General features: G+C 33.4%; 1 protein-coding gene across 8 annotated transcripts in view; it reads right to left on the minus strand.

Moving 5' to 3' along the window:
* Nucleotides 1-16395, minus strand: part of Lar (tyrosine-protein phosphatase Lar) — a 232476-nt gene that overhangs the window by 72360 nt on the left and 143721 nt on the right. The window lies entirely within an intron of this gene.

Raw genomic sequence — 16395 nt, forward strand, 5'->3', positions numbered from 1 at the left:
TGTTTAATTGAAAACTTTTAATTTGATTCGTTTGGAATTGTTATTTTCGATAATAAAATAGAAAATGGTGTAGCAAAACATCCGCTTACGAACGAATATTTCTATTTTCATTAATTCGTCTGGTGAATGAAGCTAATTGAAATCGCCAATTGGTCACATTCGGAAATGAGTGCTGAAATAGCAGTATGATTGAGTTAAGTGGTTGGAAGACAGAACAAACGAATAAAGTTCGTTGTCCACCAACAGTATTGATTGCTAATAATCCATTAGTACGTATGTTGAAAGCAATTTACACTTTGTGGAACGATATAAAAATTCTCACTGTTAACTCTTTATTGAAATCACTTAAACACTTAATCGCATTTTGTAATTATGTATATGATGATATTATATAAATAAATAAATAAAACTTGTTTTTGACGGCCGGTTTCGGAACTTTGTCAATAATTGACCGGAAGAGGAAAACGAAAGGTAAATTACAATAATTAGATTATTTTGTATATTACTAACTAACTAACCATCATTCATCACGTCGCTACTCCGCAGGGGTAGGCAGAGAGAAAAGACCACTCTGTCTTTGAAAACATTTTTCGCCTCTTCCACATTCATGTAACTCCTCATAAATACCCGTCAATTATTCCGACTCCTGACCTGACCACGCTCAAGTACTTGATATACATGATTATGAAAAGTTTTTATCGGTCTTCCTCTGCTTCTATTATCAACCACATTCGCAAATAAATATCTGCCAATTATTCTGAATTATTACCTGACCACTTTTCTTCATTGGTCAATTTACAAATATTTGAAATACTTGACTTAAGCCGAATGTATTTATTTACTTATGTTGTGTGTAAATATAAATAATGACAGATCATATACGAGTTTACTATATGATAAGAACCCCCTTACATTTAATGCGATTTTTCACGTGGAGAGTTTAAGGGTGGATCAACACAATAACATTTTTAACTTGAAAGTATCATATCCTCATTCAATAATTTTCATAAGCAGAACGCCAAAAAAACGATCGATCTAGATTTGAATTTAATTTCCTGATCAGAATTCTCACAGCATGAAATATTTAAATACATAAAAATATATATTTCGATATTTTTTCTGACTAAACCTCAATTTAGGGCTGAAAGAAAATCTCTTTCAATCAATCCCAAGCACTTTTTTTCGGAAAGGTTCAAGTATTCAAACGATTTTTATTCGAAGATTTATGCACAAAGGTCGTGGAAGGCAATTTAATACATAATCCGGAAATAAAGTATTTAAAAAAATGATCGTGAGTAATCGAAACATGGAGGAAATATTGAGAAATATTAACTGTATTTCGATTATGTCCAAGTACACAAATACTAGATTTATTATCTGCAGGACCTTTATCAAGATATATAAGATATGTCTCACAGAGACGAAGCAATTTACGGTAAAGTTTGATAACAATCCCCTAAAGGATAAATCCAGTATAAATGTGTGGTTACTTCCAAAGATTCCAGAAAATTCTAATTATCATTTATTTAAATTGGTAAAGAAAAATACTTGTTTTTTTACCACTTGAGTTATTTTTATTTTATTATGACGACTAGCTTCGGAAGCTTTGCTTCCATCTTCAGGTCTAAATATAAACTTTAGTTTAAAGTCTTTAGTTTAGTAAAAGGCTAAGCTTAGAAAAGTTGAAGCCTAAGTAGGGTCACGATAAGAGGTGTTGCATAAGCCGTAGCTAGATTTCAGAGTCACTCGGACGTTAAATAATAATAAAATAAAAAATATATATATAGAAAGTTACACAAGTATTTAATGTGATCACTCAACCCAGCCGATGATGAGTCGTTGACGCTGTTAATGCCCAATGATTCTGTGATACATCGTTTACTCTTTTCAACAACGTCATTTATCAAAAATCGTCAATTTTTAGTTGTGTATGTTTTCGGAATGCTTAGAAAATGTACTATATCCCAGCAAAAAGTGGCATATTTTTAACTTAATATTTACCCGCTACAGGAAGAAAATGTTGTTTTTGCATTTTGAAGAAAAGGTATCGTTTAATGAAGAAAAAACCTTCAGGTTTTACCTAAAAAGATATGTTGCACAGTAAAATTGTGTCTTCATATTTATTTTCAATACATTTTATTATATTCTTAGACTTTTTTTAAAAACGTCTCCTGAAAAATCAAGTTTTTTTTTTATATGACGTTGTTGAAAGGAGTGATCGATATGTAAAATGTACATGGGGAAATATTTAACTCAATTTAGGGATGGCTACATCCGCCAAGTTCTCTCTCGGAGATTACACGGCAGGTAAACTGGTAAGTATAAAATGGAATTCGCGCATCGGGTTGTAGCATCAAGCGACTCCTACCGGGAAGTGGGCCGGGTTATGGAGGCTGTTGCGAATCCAGGCAATTCTGCTGATGCACTTTCCCGGCTCGATAAAAATAGCTCCGGTACTACTACGGGGCATGAATACTGCGGGCGAATCGAGTGCTGGGGGGGCAATATATTGACTCGTATCCGATGAACCGTCGCTGAAGAGGTATACTATTCAAAACAATGGATCGGAGCATTTGAAAAGAAAAGCGAAATAACCAAAAAATAAATGCATTTCAGAAACGAAAATATTTGTTGCAATAAAAATGGAAAAATAAATGTTTTCAGAAAAAAAATTACAACATTTTGAGTGTATCCAAATACATGTTCACAAATCTGGATTATCTCCAATTATAGAAGTTATTTTTCATATTATATTTGACATCTCAACATGGACGAAGAAGAATATGGAAGTCTCGGCATTTGCGGGGCTTACGAACGTCATAGGCTGGTTGAACCAATGTTGCCAATGGTTGTCAATCACCGGGAGAAATGGTGAATGTTACATGTGTGTAAATTGATCACTTAAACCAGCCTATGACGGTCGTAAGCCCCGTAAATGCTCATACTTCCATAATTTTCATCACCTTTGTTAAGATTTCAAATAATAGTTTCCAGAAAACATGGAGTTGGGAAATAAACTATGAAAATCAATTGTTCTTAGGTGTAAAAAACAAAACTTTAAAAAATATATAGGGTTTTCCAATAAGAGAGTTACAATAATAAAAAAAACACATTAATTATTAAGTGAGACACATTTTTTTTAAATTTTTACTTAGAAGGTTAAATTTTGCCATTATGTATGAAAACAATATCGTTTACGTGAGCTCCGCGACTTCTCTTGGACATACCGCATTCTATCGAACCAATTTTCATCACTTTTCCACATAAATTTGGCTGTATTTCAGCAATAGCACGTTCAATGTTGTCCTTTAATTGCTCAATTCTTGTTGGGTTATGACCATATATTTGTGACTTAACATAACCCCAAAGAAAGAAATTACAAGAAGTTCAATCACAAGATCTGGGCGGAGCATTGAAATAGGCAGTTATTCATTTTTAAAGACATTATGCACTGGATTTCAGGCTCATAAAGAATAATATCAATCAATGATTTCCGAAAATATTCCGTGAAAAAACCGTCAACTGGTTTAATTGATCACTATTCAGGTTAAAACTCATCATTCTTCTACAATTGAACATCCAACTTTATATATTCCATGTGACAAAGAACAATTAACGAGTTCCTACCGTGAATTCCTGCTTAAAATGGTGAATTTTATATTATTTTTTGATATCTCATCAAACATGAAAAAGTTCATCTTTGATGAGATGTCAAAAAATAATATGAAAGTAACTCCTGTAATTGGAGATAATCCAGGTTTTGTGGATTATCTCCAATTACAGGAGTTACTTTCGTATTTGGACACACTCAAACTCATTTTGTCCGCCTCCGTAGTGTAATGGTCAGCACGCTCGGCTACCGTTCTGGAGGTACCGGGTTCGATTCCCAGGGGGGGTCAAATAAATATAAGTGATTTTTTTACTGTAATATTTATTCAATATTACCCTGGACTGGTACCTGAAGCGGAGGGCTGATCACCTTTCCTTCATGTGTAAATGATCGAGATAACACTGCGTTTATATGAAGCAGTGCCCTATGCACCATTGGGGTGCGGAAAAGGGTTTTATTATTATTATTATTATTATTATTATTATTTGGACACACTCAAAACGTGGTGAATTTTACATTGTGCATATAATGATGGTTTAAACCAGCCAATTACAGATTGCTGGCACATTAAATGATCCGACATCCACATTTAATTTTCGAAACAAAATAAATTTTTCGTCTTCGTAAGTATATCAACAAAATCATAATAACTGTTAACCGAAATTTTCCTGTAATCAATTAATTGTTGAAATAAATTAAAATATATTGAACAATTTTATTAGCACTATCAAGTGCCCGGTTCTTGTTGAAGTAAAATTCATTTGATGTACTTAATTAGTGAAAATAATTAGCAATTTAGGTAAACCGTTCATTGAACTTATCGATTATTAATAATAACATTTCAAATACCAGTTTGTGAAATACTAAAGGGCGTATATTATAAAATCAATTCCAAACAAACGAATTCGAGCGTCCCGTTTGTTGTAAAGTTTATCAAATAAAGCTTCATTATTATTTTAATTCCAAAATTATATGATCACCATTCAATGTAATATTTAACCATCCAATTTTATTGGAAAATGAGATATTTTCGCAAGAATGAATTCATACCATGTCTGAAGCAACAGACGTTACGGATATTATTAGGAATTATAAATTGAAGGGCTGAAAAATGCGTAAGGCGTGTGTACTTGAAAAGATTTATAACGATTAAATCGTTCTAATCCCTTTAAGCGATATTATCTTTATCTATTCAAGGGGATGGGTAAATCGATAACATAATATTTATCGACCTCAATATGTTACGTATTGTATTACAATATAAAGACAGAATATTTAATTAAATAGAAAAAAATGTTCTCAAGATAATAACCATAAAATGAATAAAACTAATTTCAGAATAGTTTTTATTAATTCGAATGGTGATCGAGTGTAAGGAAAAATGCAAACTGAGATAAGCATCAGCTATAAAATTAAGAAAGGTGTGTTGAGATTTGGTATGTGAATCAAATGAGTGAAGAAAGTTTTTTTTCAAATCCTCATCCGCACCCGATGGTGCATAGGGCACTGCATTATATAAACACAGTGTTATCTTGATCGTTAATGCGTGAAGAAAAGGTGATCGCTCCTCCGTTTCAAGTACCAGACTAAGGTAATATTAAATTAATATATTATTACAGTGAAAAAATCAGTTATATTTATTTGACCCTCCCTGGGAAACGAACCGGGGACCTCCAGAACGGAAGCCGAGCGTGTTGAACATTACGCTACGAAGGCGGACGAAAGAAAGAATAATATATTTAAATTCATATATCCATATACAAACATTCCAAGAAAGCTGTGTGTTTCTTCTAAGATTCCAATGACTATGACATATAGGTCGGGCACAGATATTGTAAATGTTCCACTTTGGTCTCGGTTCTCATTAATATACTTTTTTTCCGAATATCCATATTCAAATATTCCAAGAAAGCTGCATCTTTCTTCAATGATTCCAATGACTATGAAATGCACCATAATGGGTTGAGCACGGATATTGTAAATGTTCACTTTGGTCTCGGTTCTCATGTTTTTTTTTCAAATGTCCATATTCAAACATTCCAAGAAAGCTGCATCATTCATCATGATTCCAATAACTATAAAATGCACCATAATAGGTCGAGCACGGATATTGTAAATGTTCACTTTGCTTTCGGTTCTCAATGATGTGTTTTTTTTCTCTCCAAATATCCATATTCAAACATTCCAAGAAAGCTGCATCTTTCTTCTATGATTCCAATGACTATGAAATGCACCATCATGGGTCGAGCATAATGGTGTACCTATATTGTACATGTTCACTTTGCTCTCGGTTCTCATAGATGTCTTTTTCCAAATATCCATATTCAAACATTCCTAGAATGCTGTACCATTCTCTACTTGGCCTTCTTATTTCGTTTTATTATAGTTTATTCATTTCGTAACAGTTTTAATCAATTTTCTAAGTTTGCAACGTATCTGAATCGGCGATGGAAATTCCGTATACTTGAGAATAAGTAGATACTTCTCGGGGTGTGTTTAGTAAGCTGGTCACGTGGTATTGGTATGCGGATCACGTCCGCTGGCGGTAGGAGACGGGGCTATTGAAAGACACTGGACAAGGATGTCCGCTGAATATTGGGAATATTGATGAAATATGCATACTGTGGGCTGAGCCAAGTTCGTATCGAACGCTTACTGGGGAAAATAAACTAAGTTTAATAAGCGAGGATCTTACTAATGGAGTAAATACGCAACGCAATACGACACTAAATTTTAAAAATTATAACGTCAAGATTTCAATCAAATTAAAAATATTTTTGTGTAAAATATCGTAAATTAAATAAGGTTATTGGATTGAATTGTACTTTTATTGAGATATAAATATAATATGTGACGCGTTTCGTCTTATCAAGACATTGTCAAACACTGTTTCATAATGTCTTTATAAGACGAAACGCGTCACATATTATATTTATATGTAAATAAAAGTAGAATTCAATCCAATAACCTTGTTAAATTTTGTATATATGACCCAAAAATTTGAAATGGAATAATACGAACTGTCTGCAGTTACATTAAATAAATCGAAAATATTTTTTCATCAAATCTTTCTACTTTAATCGGCGAATTTGAGTGAATGGGGATTTTTTTCAAATTGAATTATTTATGATTGATAATGAAAGTAATAAAAAACCTGATTCGACAAGAAATGAATCCTAGAACCGAATTCATGAATAAGTTGAATCCACCTATGGGTAAGCTAGATAAATAAATATTAGTAATTTTTTCACTCCAATATTTATTCAATACTACCCTGGACTGGTACTTGAAGCGGAGGGCTGATCATCCTTCCTTCACGTGTAAACGATCAAGATAACACTACGTTTATACGAACGAGTGCCCTATGCACCATCAGGGTGCGCATAAGGGTTTGAAGATGAATAAGCTCTCTGATTTAAAAAAAAATCATTTCCGATTAGTCTCGTATTTACTGGCTTGGCTTTAGAATCATCATATCACTTCTTATAGGTAAAAAAATAAACACATGCGATTTAAAAAATATATATTTAAGTAAATGGTAAAATTATTAATATATTATAATTACTATAATTTTTAAGGCATCAAATTAAGTACCGCTCTACCGTGTGGTCACACTACACAAAATCCATATTCAAACTGTAGAGTAAGCCCAGCACTAATTTCTTCGATACATTAAATTTAAATTGAGATTACAAAGAGAACAATATGACTATGCATACTTGATGGACCAATAGAATTTCGTAAATTTAGCCTTCTGATTTAGTATTCCTATGTAAAATATTAAATACTCGAATAGACCGCTCTGGCCTAGTCAAGTTGATAGATGTACATATTTTATCAAGGAAAACGCACATAAATTTATATCATTGGAAGAAAAAAAAAGAAAAAAAAAACGACTACATTCAGATATTCCAAGACTGCACAAAAAAAGAAATGAAAATGATGAAATAGATATTTTTACACAAAACCCCCTTTTGATTTGATTTGACTTGGTAAATAACACTTTTTCTTAACATCTATCGTGGCATTGTAATAGTGATATTTACCAAGTAAAATGTAAATTAAAAATGGATAGATAATTACCACAAGTGACTATCAAATCAATTAACGAGATTTGTTTTTTTAATTTTTATTTGAAGCCTTATCAAGAGATTTATCCTGTCTCTTCGATATTTCAAAAGGTGTTATTAGTTACAATGATTAAAGAAAACACTTGTTTTTTACCACTTGAGTTTTATTTAGACTACATGTTTCAGAAGTTAAACTTCCATCATTCAGGTCTGTATAATAACTAATATATAAAATTGTTCTATAAATAAGGAGAGGGGAAAGTAAAGGGAAAGGGTTAGTCAAGGGGCGGAGTTTGAAAACAAAGGAAAAATGAAAAGCAACGGTGAAGAATTTTGAAACAATATATTATTTAATAAATTATTATTAGAATTAAGGTTTTTTTGGATTTCTAAATTTTCAAGATAATTCATAATTTGGCCTTTATATGGAACAAGGTGTAATAATTTTAATTTATGAGAGTGTTATTAGTTATTTTACCATTATTTTCAAAATTGTAAATTGCATTTTAATGTTCAATTCATTATGTTACCCCTTTTTAAGTATTTGGTATATTTACACGAAATTAAAACAAAAGAATCATTCGATTACTGACACTTATGTTTTATTTTGGGGTTTTCTCCAAAACAGTGTGTTTTTTTTTAATTTCAAGGCAGACTGGGTTTAATGATATACTTCAATTACCGCAGGTCTAATATGCATTACACAGCATAATATATTTAGGTACTTGTTTAACCCCCCCCCCAGCTCTCCGGAATGGTGTTGTTGTTATATGATATAGTATATTAATCCCTATAATAGTAGTATGTTGTAGTTATTATAAGTATCCTATACGTAATTAGAAGGGTATGTTAGATTTGAATTATCTATTAATAGATGGTGAAGAGAGAGACGATGGTCACAACCGTCAGCAACGAGTACAGCGACGAAGAAGATGGTGAAAGTACTCTTTGTTCACGATATCAAAGAAGAAAGAGCTATTATAATCAATGTTAATCACGTATATTCATCTCAAGATGAGGAATTGACGAAAATGTTTTAGATATTTCACCTAGGCTGAGAAGAGTATTATCGATAAAATAAAAGGTGCGTCGAGATGGTTTGGGCATGTAAATCGAATGAGTGAAGAAACATTAAAACAAATTTACAAGTCGAACGTAGTTGAGGATGGATGCAAAGAAAGGCTGAGGAAAAATTGGCATGATCAAGTATTTCAAACACTTGGTCAGGTCAGAAGTCGGAATAATCAGCGCGTATATATGAGGAGATTAATAAATTAGGAAGATCGTAGATTGTTTGCTAAGACAGATTGGTGTGGCGTTCTATTATCTCTGCCTACCACTGCGGGGAGTGGAGTAATCGTTATTTAGTTAGTTTTTATATATTTTTGGTTGTTATTTATTTCAACCAGACAATCATTGCGCAGTATACTCTGGTAAACTCGGTATACAGAATCGGGTAATGGAATTTCGATCCTCGACCATAAGTTCGCGTTACCAACAATTCACAAGAGGCTCGCTTATAACATTTTTTCGTTGATCATTGCCGTAAGGTTACTCTCTCCAGGGACATAGCGAGATTTAGAATAGAATAGAGATTTAGAAACTGGATATTACCTATCAGATCTGTATAATATAGAAAAAAACGTATCTGCATTAAATTTTCATTTTAAAAGTAGAAAAAAACAAGAAAGCTTTTATTTCCAATTCCTATATGTAGGTACTTCAAAAAAGAAAAGAAAAATGAATAATATATTATTAGATTAAAACCAATATTTTTAGCTTTTCCACTTTATTTTTATTTGACCAGCGACCGGGTTTCGTCGTTACCGACATCATCAGACTGGGGTAATCAGGGACATCACCCCAGTCTGATGATGTCGGTAACGACGAAACCCGGTCGCTGGTCAAATAAAAATAAAGTGGAAAAGCTAAAAATATTGGTTTTAATCTAATAATATATTAAAAATGCAATTCCATCACGAAGTGTCAGTGGATAATATAAATATATTAAAAATGAACAATATAATGTGTGTTTTAGTCGACTTAGTTAACCCCTTTATAACCTATGGATTCCAATCCTAGGGCATCAGAACATAGAGAAGACAGAAAATCTTTTTTTTGTTGTTGATATTTTGTAAATATTTTAAGTCAGTGTTTGATAATGTCTCAATAAGACGAAACGCATCACATATTATCGTAAATATGTGAATAAAAGTAGGATTCAATAAAATAATTATTTTGGATACATTACTCGAAAAATTTAAGCGAAATTCTACTGTCTGCAGTTACAATAAATAAACTTAGATTTGTGAACAAGGATTTGGACATAGCCAAAATGTTAAATCTGTTGATCATGGCGGACGATAGCCACTTGGTAGGAATGCAAGTATTTATTTACCATATAACGAGATACATATGTACCTCTGTGTAACGAAAGCACACCGTGAAGTGGAGCTTAATTGAAAACTTGTTTTCCGACCCGGCATGCTGCAATTCGATCGGAGTAACTCTGGCCTTCGTCGTTTTAGAATCAGAGCGGTGTTCAAATTACAGATGAAGAAAAAAACATGAGATGATTTTTTGAATTGTGTTTTCATGTAAACCGCAAAAAATGTGTTGCTAAATGAAGAAAAAAATCATTAATTTTAACGAAAAATTATATCAATAGGCGAGTATTGTCTCTTTTTATTTTTCTTAATTTCACCCGGTGAAGCACGATGTTCAGCATTGATCGAAACGCTCATCAATCAATCCAATGCTGAATAGTCTAGCTATTTATTGGCAAAGCATCTGAATGACAAAAAAAGTGAATGATTACGAAAGGAAACGGAGGAAAATCAGAATAGCGGCGATGCCTAAGCCGCCCGGGGTTGCATACTTGCACTCATAATTTAGTGTGTTCGAATCAAACATTTATTGTAATTTAATTTATATTTCTCGTTGCTTTTTATTTGTAGGTACCTAAGTAAGTGTCGTTATAACACTTGTCCCAAAATAAGAATACTGAATTTAAAATGAATAAACATAGAAAACAATATGTTATTATGTAACTACTGTATTATCCGATACTGTTTTCAGTCAAAGTGGGTTTATTTGAAGATAATCAAAAAGCGATAACCGATGAACTGCCGATTGAGGTGAAATAATGAACGTCCTGTTCAAATATCATTATTTCAAACTGTTTATTCACGTAGTTTAGGAGAGAAGAAAACAGCTTTTACTCGCACAAATATTTTACAAAATAAAGCAAGTGTTTTTGACGTTCGTTAGGGGTGAATTCTCATGGTGTCATGGGGTGATTTCAGATATGGCAGATATATCCGATAATCCCGTGTATGCATGGTGATTTCGGGAGGAAAGATTCGACGTAGACGTCTCTCACGATCCGGCAAGTCGACGGATGCGGGGGAAGGGTATGCATTAATATACGCTAGGGGTGCTGTATCACTAAATAAACGCCACAAACATTCCACAAAGGATAAACCCGACATCAATGCAGGCAGCCCGTATAATTTTTATCATAAACCTTTATAATCCTTATTTTATAATATTTTTTGTAGGGACAAATAATGTAGTAAAAATATAAATATTTTTAAATAGATTATAACTAAAATGCCACGCAATTACTATTTATTCCTTTTAAAAGTACTTAATTGTATTGAAATAAACCAAGTTTTTATTTCTGGTAGCAATATTGCATCATATAATTATAACTTATGGCAAACTATTCATAAAATCCAATTAAAAGATGACGTAGTTTAAATTCTATTTTCTATAAATTGTCTCTAACTCAAGGGTGACTACATCTCCGGCCTTAACATATAATTTTTTTTTAATAAATAGAGATAATGTTTTATTTTCATTAATTGATTCAGCAGTCACTTCGCGGTAATATCCATCCATTTTTAATTCATGTTTTACTTGGTAAATATCACTATTTCTTCAAATCTAGTGTGACACGTATTTCGATACATTCCGATTTATTTTGGTTTGAATAGATTGAATGGATTTAAAGAAATAGTGGTATATACCAAGTAGAACTGAAATTAAAAATAAAAAGTTTAATCATTAAAACTAGTGAACTTTTAATAAAAAAGAGCTTCCAACCTACGTCCAAGATTGCATAACTCAACGCCATAAACCAAAATTAGATATTTTTAAACATTTATAACCAATACATACATATAATGATATACAGGGTTTTTTTTAACAACAAAGGTCCCGGATCTCACTACATGTCAAGCTTTATTATTAAACAAAATTACATTAAAATATCATTAAAATATTAATTAAATTACCATATTTTATCATTTTGATGAATTATATAAATAAAAATTGTAATTACGTAGCGCAAACATTGTTTCGTCTAATTTCTAATTGAGTTGGAAAATTACAAAAACATTTAAACGTAAAAAAAGGTGCCGGAACGCCGTTCCACAGCGTTACATAAAAAAAACTCAATTTTTAAACATTTAGAATTTTTTTTTTCAAATACAAGTTTTTTTTTAAATGGTATATTAAATAGGTATTTTTTATTCTCCACTCCATCAATCGGACTGAACATAAACTCGGATCTTCCAAAACGGTGGCCACCCCCCGGTTACGAGTTTGCAAAGAACAAAAATCTCCGCACAAGTTTCGCTGATATTCCTCATAGTTTTAAATAAAGTTCCGTAGCAGATTGCGACTTCGCGAAGAATAAGAACAAATTCTTAAGTTCATCGGGTAGTATTTTACATATTGGTTCGATGAAACTATATTACTAGTAACTAGACGATTTGATTAAATATTACAATACAGTAAAACCTAGATATAACGGACTTCTGTGTAACGATCTTCTGATATATTATATAACGGGCAAAATTTCCGGTCAAATATAAAAAATAAAAAATAAACTGCTGTTTAAATTTATAAAAGCTTAAATTCAACTGTCACCGCATGTTAACAGCCAATAATATAGTAGTCAGTGGTAAGATCACATCTCGACAATCTAATAACATTTATTGAATATTCGCCAGATAACGAAGTTCAACTATATTTTACAAATTTTCGTAATTTTAGAGAGTTGATTATAAAAACAGCAAACTTCAAAAGTGCAAACAAAACTTGAGTCCTTTTTCAAAGCAGGATTACCGAAAGCAAGCGCAACGCGCAAAATAATAGCAACGTGACTTCACGTGTATGTATCTAAATACAGTGATCATATTTTCAGACAAAAAGTTTTTTGATTTATTTTAAACGTTGCGCGTGGCAATGAGGATACCATGGAACGACTGGTAGTGATCGGTAGCCTGGAGGGGAAGAGAGGGAAAGGAAGATCCCCACACGACGGACCGATCAAGTTAAGGCAGCAGCAGACGCTTCGGTGGTTGGAGCGCTACGTGCAGCGCAGTCAAGGGATAACTGGAGAAGATTCATTGCTTCCACAAGGGTCACAATCCTCAGTAATGAGGAACAAGACGGAGAAGAGAAACTCATTGTTATATAACGGACACCCCCTCCCCCCAATAAGTCTGTTATATCTAGGTTTTACTATACAGTAATAATGTTAACGTGTTATCCACTATTACAATTCTCACTGCGCTTATCAGCTGTCCGAGTGTTTCGGTTCGTTTCGGGTACCAACATAAACTGCGAAGTACGACAGATATAATAGCTGCAGGTCCAATATAGCACCATCGTGCCGAAGTAGCAAACCAACACTGACAGTACGTATATCCTATGTTTGTAAATGTCTGATGTTCACTGCAGTTCGGTAAATGTGCTCTCTGAATTTGTAGGATCCGATAAATATGCAATAACCATAAGACATGCTACGTTCTGTCTAATAATACACACGGATGTATTCTGTAAGCAAATGTTTCGTACCCATGGCGGTCTCCAGCGTTCAGGAAATAAAATCAGATTACGCTAAGTAATTAAATATGAATATACATATAAAAAGATATGGTAAATTACAAAAGGCATTGAACAGACGATACACACATATAAATGAAAAATAATTCATGGATGCTGTAGAAAGATAACATGATTCGAAGGCATGGACTAGGTGACGATGTCCATGATAGAAGGACCTACAATCTGAGGACGAGGAGAACTGACCCCAACAGTCTACAAAGACGATAAGTTGGGATCGAGCCAGGAACAAGAAGGTACATATACAAATGAAAATAATTAGAAGAAATATGTCGGATATTTTTAGAAGGAAAGAAAACAAATACAGGGATGAAATAATCTATAAGCGTAATTATGCAGAGAAAAACATTTTCGTGTCTAATATTTATCTAAACAAAGTTTGGACAAAAGCTAGCGGTTTTCGCCGTAGAGGAAGATAGTTCGGTATCGGTTCTCAATTACAGTTAAAACTTTATACAGTTGATCGACGTTCAACCGAAACCTTCGAACATCGAAATTAATTTATCAGCTCGCCTATCCGAAACAACCTTACCGAGAAAAATGATCTATCCATCAAATTTATATCTCTTTAATTACAAAACACGTATACAATAATTGTAATCGACGGTATTGAACGAGAATTTCGATATTTTTCGATTTAATTTCATTTTCAATTTTCAATTTATCAATTTATAATTAACATACACATTACAAATTAAAATTAAAAGCGTCAACATTAACCAAAAATCGAAAATAAGCAAAAATACTCCTGTTAAAGATGTAGAAAAATCCCGCTTCGGAATACCCCTTCAGACACATGGAACAGATCAATATCCAGCTTGATATTGTTCAGCATATGCCGGAAGTACACAAAAGCAACGAAATACGGCCGCAACGATTGGCAAAAACTAATAATTTAGAAAGATGTTCTAAAAAGCTATCATTTCTAATCGACATGCGACAGGTTGAGGAATGAATGAAATCATATTTTCAATCATTTACAGCGAACCCTTTTAAGTTAAATCTCCTACGATATTTTCCAATGCCACATCCCACGTTTCGCCTTTGCCATTTATTTACACAAAGCACAGCACGTTTCTAAACACCCCGTTTTATTGCCGGGTTTTCGATCTAACGTCTGCAAGGCGTTTATTGAAATTTTACAGCACATCCAGAGAAGCATTCGGTCCAAACTGTAATCGATGTTCGAATACTTTATACATAAGTATCGTTTAAACTCAAACATTAATCACACTTTCAAAATACGTACATAGTAGTAGTCCTACAGGCGGTCGATGCTATAAAACAGTATTACGGAATTTGGATTCAATTATCGGAAGGAACTCTGTCGCGATAAGGAAATCTCGCAAAATTTATATAATACTCCCGGAATATTCGATAACTATTTTCAAATTATCCGAAAACAATTTTAGGCTTCTGTTAAAGATTAGATCGCGGTCCTTCGAGGTTTGGAGGTACCGCACGAAGCGGGAATCTCCATTTTTTAGATAGTATCGGAGCATTATATTTTCATTTTCTTCGTAGCACAAACGGCACAAGCATATCGTAACATCTCCAATATGTGAATATTGCATGATAGTTTCGCGTCACCATATATTCGCGTGACACGGAAAGGAAACACAACCCCCTCCGTAAGCTTTTAAAAGCACATGTACGGGACGTTCCCTGGTGGTTGGGAAGGATATTCATTCCTTATATTGAGACGTCACCGTATTGCGAGACTCGCGGCTGGAGCATCAGAGGTTCATCTGGAACTTCTACCCTTCGGGGATTAAAGATGGGAATATTTGTGAAGACGATGTCAAATATACGACCGAAATTCTGAAAGATCAATATTCTACGAAAGTTTATGTATCTATTCCAGAGTATACCTGCGATAGAAATGTTTAGAAAATTCATCGAACACTCAATATATCGTTCGGCACTAAATAAGATCAGTTGTCAAAATTAATAAGCGGTCTTACATTTGAGGAAAATACCGAATAGACAGAAATTATTCGGAATCTATTTCTTTCTTTAGAAAATGTTTTCCTTTTACGTTGTCGTATGTCGGCGGATAAATGGCCGTAAGGGAAGCCGAGATTACGACGGGAGAAAAGCTGTTTCAACAGGCCCAAACTTTCCATCGAAAAGAAGCACCACATCTGGGTCAAAATAACACACCATAAAGGAATACAATTTCGGCGGCGATGCTTACGTCTATAGTGTTTGTACAACGAAACCGCTTTTTACATCGGATACCCGGCCCCAATGATCCGGATATCCCTCAGCACAAAGCCAATAACAATCCCCGCAGAAGATATAATCAATAGATCGCTCTCTCGACCTTTTGTGAGATCCGAACAATTCCCAAGTATTGTCCGGAAAGTTTGGGGCCGCACAATAGGCGGCCGCGGCCGGCGCCGGCACACAATGCTAAATAGAGATGCGATGCCTCCATTCTGTGCCCGCGACGCCGAGCGTCACGCGACCCGAGTATATTGAGTACTGCGTACCGAGCACTTAGCATCCCGGTGAACACGATATTACACTACACAGACCAACATTCTGTATAGTGTTTTAGGAAATATCAAGCCTGATATTAACCGACGCGAGTGTAAGGGTATTTCAACTAATTAATGACATTAAAATATTTGACAAAAATAATTGTGTTGCTTTTCATCAGCATAGAAATTAGAAGTTAATACAAAATATCAAATGAAGCATGATTCAATCAAGTAAATAACTTGAATAATGACAGTTTAATAATGATCCTAAAGTTTACATATGTTTAATAATATCTTAGTTTTAATTTGATAA

This window comes from Brachycentrus maculatus, unplaced genomic scaffold, assembly GCF_059751285.1.
Source record: "Brachycentrus maculatus isolate JH-2025_06_01 unplaced genomic scaffold, ASM5975128v1 h1tg000073l, whole genome shotgun sequence".
In the NCBI taxonomy this organism is placed as follows: Eukaryota; Metazoa; Arthropoda; class Insecta; order Trichoptera; family Brachycentridae; genus Brachycentrus; species Brachycentrus maculatus.